Below are 9,120 nucleotides of genomic sequence, written 5' to 3'. Positions count from 1 at the left end.
CTCAATCGGATCAGAAGATGCGAAATGTTGAGGAAAAGTGAGAATCGGAAGAAATTTTAGCAAGTTGGTAAGTATCTAGATCTTTTATGCCCTGTTTCTTCTACCCACAAAATCGTTACCTCCAGATATATTTATATTGTTTGTTCTGCAACCACTGATTCTTGAATCTACAGGTGCCCTTCAGCCTCACCATTTTCTTCACTGTTTCTCTGTAAAAAATCATCGTCTTCATGGGATGCCAATTATTTGGGTCCGGCTAAAACTGTTCGGATCACCGACATCACCTTCCAATTAGGTATCACTGTTCTTAACTACCTTTCTTTCTCCTCTTCATTTCCTAGCATAATAGCATGAAGGTTCTGAATTTCCGATCGATTTGTAAACAGAGGGAAATGGAATCGAAAGATCATTTGAACAAGTTCAAAGTCGGCTCAGTTCCGACGTTGTACTACATACCGACTTCATCTCCGATTCCGATCAAAAACTACTCCTAAATCAGGTATGTAATCTAATAACACATCTTTTGTTTGCTATCTTCTCTCCTTTTTGTTGTTCTTTGGGGTATTCGACAACAGTGTGATTTCTCACATCGAAATTGAGAACAGTGGTGCAGTTGGTTAACTCTTATTCTCAAATTGAAACGAGGTTTTATATTTTGATTTTATAGATTTACACAACTCCGGTTTCAAAATGGAAGTCTCTGAAAAACAGGAGATTGCAAAATTAGGGTATGGCATTGTTGTTATCTACGAACTTGTCAATTTGGAGGTTAAAATATATGTTGGTATTGATGGGATTTTTCTTTTGCTTTCTTGTGATGTTTGTTACAGGAGGGATTGTCCATGAATAAGGTCCTTTGCCTTAAGATTGTAAGCCCTAATCCTTCTCTCTTATCAATATCATTTCGGGATTAAGATATACTATACCTTATTGTCATAAAACTTAAGTATTGAATTTTATATGTAACGATTTCATTTGATTTAATAAGATCAAGTTAACGAGTAATCATAGTTCATCTCTCTCTCTCTCTCTCTCTCTCTCTCTCTCTCTCTCTCTCTCTTTTCTCTGTGTAGTACCACCATTGTTGACAAAAATTATAGAAAAAATCAAGGAGGAGTTGTGTTTGTTTCCTTCTGTAATCAATCATGTCCTCATCAATGAGTATCTTCCAAATCAAGGCATAATGGTTTGTACTGCGACTAAATCGATAAAAAATATTATTTTGCACTTACCCTTTTTTACTTTCCCATTAATTAACAATTTTTTTGGGTGAAAACATAGCCCCACTAAGATGGGCCCGCATATTTTCCGGTGGTGGCTATTCTTTCATTAGGATCACCTGTTGTCATGGACTTCACTCCTCATTCAACTTTAGCAGACACTACAAGCAACATTCAAGAAACCAGTCATGGGAATTTACAAAACTACCCTCCTTTCTCTATTGCACTGATGCCATGCAGTTTATTGGTATTCAAAGATACAACATACTCAGGTGAGCCTATTTTTAAATGCTTTTCTTAATAGCCTCTGTAATTTCTGTTGTATATTATGGAACCTGATTTGTTCATTTACTTTTCTTTCCAGGTCATGGGTGTACTTGGATACCAGTTATAGAGAATTTTACAGTTCACCATGTCCATCGCTATCACCTCCATGAGACAGACTCAGTTTTATCATCTGTCTTATTGTGTTCTTTTCATTTAAATCTATCTGCTATAAAATTCATGATTTGTAGGATTTAAAGAATTTTAATGGGTTTCAAAACAAGAATATCTCAATTACAAAAAATAGATGGTGGTTAAAGGTATGTATAGTCTCTTAACATAGGATTCATATAAATATGATGTCTTTTGCCCTTATTCAAGTTTTGGGTTTGATGTATAGTTCAAATTCCTCATTTACTGTCTTTCACAAGGTGACTCAGATGGAGCTTACCAGGGTGTTATAAGGCTATTTTTGTCAAATGAAGATGAAATACATCTAACGATGCAAGGTAACACCAACTCCTTCGTCAAGCCCCAACACCTATCTATTTAAAAAAAAACTTCTATTTTTTCCATTTGCTACTTTTTTGTGTTATTAATTTTAGTTGTGTGGTTTGTCTATGTGATGTTTGTTATAACAATTTTGCAAATTTTTTTTTTAAAAAAATGACGACCTTGATTGAACTATTATGTGGGTGTTTGGTAAAATGCTTGAATGGTATTTCAAATATGCACCAGCTTATTGACATACCTGTGAAAATTTATCCATTTTTGTTGATTATAATAGGTAATGGAATTCCTTAGCCATGTCAACAGTAGACTGAAACAACAACAAATTAGTAGGTTTTCCTTTAGAAGTGTTAATGAGGTTGCTGCTTCGGCAGCAATCGAAATAACATGAGCCGTTTGCATCTGGTCAAGCTCTGGTATCACAATCGCTACCACCTTCAATACCAAATGTAGAAAAAGTTATATATTTAATAAATACAAAATAATTGAGGACGAATTTTCAATATTTTATCCTAAATTATAGCCATAAATTTTTACCAACTCTTTAGTGCTTAAACTTTTTAAAAATTCAATTTTATGTGATTGACCACAATGAAGCTTCTCAAAAGCATAATCACGAAATAAGGACTGAAAGTTGATGTTATTATTAAAAAAAATATATTGATAATTATAACATGTTTACTTTTTTACCCGTTCAACTATTTTCATCATTTGTTTCTTAACATTAAACATTACCTGATGTGTATTTGTTTTTTGTTTGTTGACAGATTTGATGACATAATGAAGTATAAACAAACATGGAATACAAGGTGCACATTGACATCAGAAGGAAAAGAGAGCATGAAGGAAGTAATGTAGCTTATGTCTCTTCAATATCACCTTGCAACTGGTGGAAACAGAAACAGAAGCAGAAGCAGAAGCCGAGAATGTGGATGACTCGCCTACATTTTGGATAGCATGTCCTTACTGTTTCTACATGTATAAGTATCAAAGGGTCTATGTTGAGTGCACTATTTAACCGATGGGGAGGGTTAAACCCCAATGTTGAATCCAATTATTGACCACCTGATTGATCAAATAAACAAATAACTGATCAAATAACATTTACAAAGAACAAACAACAGAAAAAAACTGTAGCATTCGACAATGGAAAAAACTTTAGCATCCGACAACGGAAAAAACTGTAGTATCTGACCTCCGCAACGCGGGGGTTCCCCATCTAGTTATTATTAAAGTTGGACCAGGGACTATGTGTGTAATTTCTTCAAATAGTAGGAATAAATGGACCTTATAAAAGTTGTGAAAAAAACTCCAAAACACAATTTTCTTTTCTGGCCTACAGAATACATGTTTCTCGAGCTTTGGCCATAAAAAAGCAAAACACAAACTTAGGTGAACAACTTTCAAATAGGTATAGAAGGAAGAGAGTAAGGAGTTGATCCCGATGCCGTATCTAGCGTCGACTAGAGAACAGAGATATTGTGTTTTATGCAAAACACATTTTCTACTTTTTATTTCTTTAGGCCAAAGTGGCAAGCTTTTTAAGTTTTGATTATTTGTAGGGACATACCAAATATTTGTTACTTTATTTATGATTTATAAGGTAAAGAGTTTATAGTTTCCTTCTTTACAATTTGTATATCTGTCTATAGAAAACTAGAAGTATAAAAAAAAAAAAAAAAAAAAAAAAAATGGTAGTATGCAATTCAAACAAATGATTGTGGACCACCTAAAATAAATTTAAGAAGTAACAATTCTTCACTTTAATATTTTTGTTTAAACCACTTTACAATATAATCTTTTTTTTACAGGAATTTTTATAAAAATCAATAAATCATGTATTCGAAAATGAATAGCATAACATATAAGGGCACAACTACTGAAACTTGATTAATTTAACATTGGGTTAATGTTATAGTAATCTCATGAATTTTTTACTTCATTTTTATTTGGTCATTAAAATAATTTTTGAGTATAGATTTCTAAAGTTTCATTTGACTTTTACCAAACATGACTTCATCTTATTAGAGCATCTTTGTAGAATGTTTTCATAAAAAAGTTCAAAATGATAAAAAAAAAAAAAAAAAAAAAAAAAAAAAAAAAAAAAAGTCTTATGTTTATTTGTATAGTTTTTTTGGAACCGGTTTTATTCGTATATTGTATATTTGTAATTGGTTGAAAATTCAAATCGGTTGCAAAGCTATGATATCTAATGTATACAGTGGCAGAACACGAGTATTGCAATTAGGGGGCTGGAGGAGAAAAAAATTAACATAAAACCATATAAACATTTTTTAATTTGTTTCAAAGTAATTATATACAAAATGTTTAAACAAAATAATTAATAAAAAATATTCTTAAATTGTTCATCAAAAATCTAAAGAAACAACTAATGAGAAATATGTATATCTAATTAACAATATTATTGTTTATCAGATTAAATGAACCTAGAAAATTTTCTATACGGAGCAAATTAACTCAAAAAACAAAATATATTTATAGAAATCATATTTTAATACAAAAGTAGTTGTAAAATCCATGTAGTACATGAGTTAATTTTTTTTAAAAGGTTAAATATAAAAATCAAAATATTTGAAAACTTTGAATTTATAAGAAAATAAGAAAAATAAGTTATTATTATTATTATTTTTATCTTTTAAATTTAAACAAATAATTTAACTAAATAAACAAAAGAAACTAATGAGCTTTAATTTAGAAATTTTGAAATTAAAAGGTAACTTTATTAATGAAATTGATATCCATTTATTACTATATTTATTATAATTATTACATTATATACATATATTAAAAGCCATCGTGCCTTGCAACAGTAAACTTTACCCGTTTCAGAATTTAACCGCATTAATTTGTACCCATCTACTCTTTTCGTCCTTCTATAATTCTAGATTTCTATCATCCGTTTTCCCCAATCATATATTCCCACCGCTAACGGTTTTCATATGTGTCTCCATAATCTTTGAACTCATATCCTGCGCATGTTGCAACCAACCACCTTCTCACCACCGCCATCACCAATCGTCATTCACAGCACCACCGCCGCCGACCCATCTCCGGTGCGTCAATTGAAAACCCTTGTGGGCTTCCAATTTCATCCTACTCAGCGCCGACAAATGTAGCTTTTTGGGCTTATATAACCCTCGATTTTTTGTTTCCCACATATTCAACCACATCGGAGAAGCATAATTGATGAAGATTTTCTGGTATCTGATTTTACGTTCATCTGTCTTGCTTCATATGTGACTTTTGGTTTATTTTTGAAACCCCTCTCTATTTTCTAGCCCCCTTCATGTTTATATCGATTAATTTATCCTAATTATATCCCCATATGTTTTATTCTTTTGTTCACAAATACAAAGGATTGGAAGGTAGTATTGACGCTCATGTTTATTTAGTTTCGAATGAAATTTGAATGCATCATGATTTATTCAATTTTTATTTGTCGATCAACTCCATTAGTCAAATAATTGGGATTCATTCAATTTTGCATTAATCATATCATGTAATCAAGTAAGCTTCTCATCTCTGCATACCTTCTTCGTTTTCTCACTTGAGTTAAGGTTTTTTACTATTAAACCAAATTATGTATCTATTTATAATGGTTTCAAAATTTGAAGTTATATAATGGTTTCTATTAAACCAATTTATGTATCAATTTATAATGCTTTCAAATTTTGAAATTATATAATGGTTTGGAGTTGATTTTTCCAGAAAGCGCATACTTTTCCTGTTTTTATACTCAATGTGGTGTTTATCACAAAATAGTCTCCATTTAATGGTAATATATTACCTCGTACAAATATAAATTAAATTTAAACTCGAGTCTTTAAAATATTTTAAATCTTTTTCATTGAATTTGCTTTATTTTGTAATCAATCGTACCAAGAGAAAACCAACTTATGCCTTTTGTTTTTTAATGAAGTTAAAAGATGGTGTTTTAAGTGTATGGAATCTATGCTTTTGCTCAGCAAACATTTAGGATTTGGAATCACTATTTTGTAGATGACTTTATAGAGGAGTTTTAGAATGAAGTAATGAAGTAATGAAATCGAACAATCGAGGGTGAAATTGTTTGGTGGATCATGAGTTTTAGAATTTGAAGAACCTACCTCAATGATAATCTTACTTGAAGATGCAGGTTTATCCAAGTTCAAACACTATATACTTGAAAACGATGGTTGTTTGTTGAAGAGATTACAACAACTCTCGCATTCATGGAAGCACAGATGTTTTGTATGAGATTGTGTGGATGCCATTGTGGACCCTCTCTGTCCGGTACACCAATGAAATGGATAGAAAAAAGTTTTCTTTATGGGTATGCTTTATAATTCTTTTGTTTTAATTAGGATATGATGATGCTATCACTAATTAATTATTTTTTATTAATGTATTTGAATTTCATCATTTGGTGTCTGCTAGGAATTTTTTACATATGTGCATTGGAAGTTACTACAAAAGGAAAGGTAATTCTTCAGTTTCTACAAGTTTAGTGATTTGATAAAGCTTCAACACACGAACACCTGCTAAATTTTGTTGGTTTTGAGTTACAAATTGTGATTTTATCCCTCTACTGATGATTGTTGGTGATAATGTGCAGGGTGGTGCCAAAAAGATGCTAATTTCAACTTCATTAGTTGGTAGTACCATATGTTTCTTGTAGGGGTAAACGAGACTACATACAAGATAGAAAGATGGTAACTTAGTACTTTGTAACCTCGACTCCCTACCTGAAAATAAGAACACTAGGCTCAATGTAAAATTGATGGTAAATTACATCTATACCCTCCTACAAAGTGATTTTTAATACAACGAAACTAATTATGAAATGAATAATGTAATTTACATATCCATGATCGTAATTTTTTATTGGGCTTTATTACCTAATTATTTTCCAGATTAGCTACTTATTGCTACCCCATTACCTATCTTCAGTGGTTTTCTAAACACTTGATAGGACTTACACACATGAGCAGGTAAACTTTCAAATTTTGTTGGTTTTTAGGTGTAAATTTCGTTTGTACCCTTTTATAGCTTTTTGTTGTTCGCAATGTGCAGGTTGTGTGAATATTTTTATTCTTTCAATTTTGTTGTTTTATGGAAACATTTAAAAGAGAAAAAAAAGTTTAAAGCTACCAATTGAAACAACAAAAGTATTGAGGTAAAAGGTATGGCTAATAGTTCTACTCTTATGTTCTATTATAAGTTTTGTTTGTGCATGTTTACTTATATTTTTTTAAATTTATTTGTATTTTGTAGGATCGAGTTGAGCCAGAATAAACTCCACAATCTGAAAGGGGTATTAAGTCACATGCAATTCTTGCCCGACCTATTAATGGAATTGTTATAGAATAGGTTCTTACTTCTACCCAGTTATACTCAAATAATTGCTTCAAAATCTATCAAATTATAACATTGTACTTTTACTTTTTCCCATTAGTGATTCACTTTGCTTTGGAAAATCTCTCAAATTATAGCACTGGACTTTCAATTTTTTGTTTTTTGTATTACAGACACATTGGACTTTGGAACCCGTTATAGTATTAGGCTTTCCGTTCTTATTCTCCCTTATTATTGGGCCATTAGGCTTTGAAAAAACTAGCCAACCATAGCAACGTACTTCCATTTTTTAATATTTAAGTCATTTTTCTTTGAAAAAACTATCTAATTATAGCATTATCTATCCAGTTATAACATTGTACTTCCAACTTTTTTCTTATTAACTCATTGTACTTCGAAAATCTATGACATTGTATTGGTGAAAATTCTTTTGTTTTTAGATGACATTGTCATAATTAGACATATTTATTCGAAGTACAATCCTTTAATAAGATTTGAAAGTAGGTTGCTATGATAAACAAATCAATATAACTATTTTCTCTTGCATTTAACATTTAAACTAATTTTAGCATAGTTGGAGATTCTTTAAAGAAACAACTTTTTTTTTTGTTTTTAAAATTTTATTTTTATATTAACATACCTTTACAATTTCATGTTTACAGGATAATCAAGTTGAGCCTCAGGCAATTAACGAGGTTGAGTTGAGAAGCCAACAACTAATAATCTTTTGCTTTTTAAAAAAAAAAGCAATATGTAATTTATAGAACCTTTTATTAGCATAAAAATGTTAACATAATTTAATTTTCTAGGAAGCACAAGTTGGGGAATCTCATCTATTTTGATAGGTTGGTCTTTCTATTTAATTTAATATTGTGGTTTTTGTTTCAAAAAGAGTTGCGTTGCAATTTTACTCAATATTTTTAAGCTTATTAAAATTGTTGAACCATGTTAAAACAAATAAAACAATGTGTTTGGGGTGTGGGTTATGTAGTCATTAGGACCAAAAGTGTTAAGAAACTTCAAAAGAACTAAATTGTCAGCACAAAACTTAAACTTATAGATAACAAAAAAGAAAAACTCTATACAAAATAAAACAAACGTCATCCAGTACCTTTGTCCCATGCAAGGCATGGTCTCACCTGCTAGTTAGTATATTATATAGTATATTATATGTAATTTAATAAAATAGAAAAACTCATAAAATAACATGTTGAAAAAAATTCAAAATAACCACAAAATGACATGTGATAAATTAAATAAGAGTGTGACATGTAACAAAAAAACTTTTATTTATTAGAATGAGTTGTTAGTTGTGAGACGTGTTAATTTTTTTTTTAAAAAAAAATGGTAAATATAAAAATCAAAATATTTAAAAACTTTGAATTTATAAGAAAATAAGAAAAATAATGAATTATTATTATTAAATTTTTTTTATCTTTTAAATTAAAAAAAATAATTTAAATAAATAAACAAAAAAACCAGTAAACTTTAATTTGAGAATTTTAAAATTAAAATGTATCATTGACCTCTTAAGAGCTCCACCCCTAAATGTATGATAGAAAATAACTTGTTAATTTACAAGTGTTTTAAAAAGCTTGAGTTTGAAAAAACTGTTATTCTGGATGCTCTTAAGTTATATTAAAAGTTAAATTGTGAGTTTATTTTTACAAAATTAAAGTAAAATTATTAGTTTATTAAGTTTTAAGTGATAAAAATAAGTTGTCATCTATTTTTTTTTGGAGACATCTTAAAGAACCTTATAATTTCGAAT

General features: G+C 29.9%; 1 pseudogene; it reads left to right on the top strand.

The window, feature by feature from the left end:
- Positions 1-392: 392 nt before the first annotated feature.
- LOC145009968 (alkylated DNA repair protein ALKBH6 homolog) lies at positions 393-2,275 on the top strand (annotated as a pseudogene).
- Positions 2,276-9,120: the final 6,845 nt, after the last annotated feature.

This window comes from Lactuca saligna, chromosome 8 (genome assembly GCF_052625555.1).
Source record: "Lactuca saligna cultivar CGN05327 chromosome 8, ASM5262555v1, whole genome shotgun sequence".
NCBI classification, from domain to species: domain Eukaryota; kingdom Viridiplantae; phylum Streptophyta; class Magnoliopsida; order Asterales; family Asteraceae; genus Lactuca; species Lactuca saligna.
The sequence above is the reverse complement of the archived record's forward strand: the minus strand, read 5'-3'. Positions and strand labels throughout refer to the sequence as shown.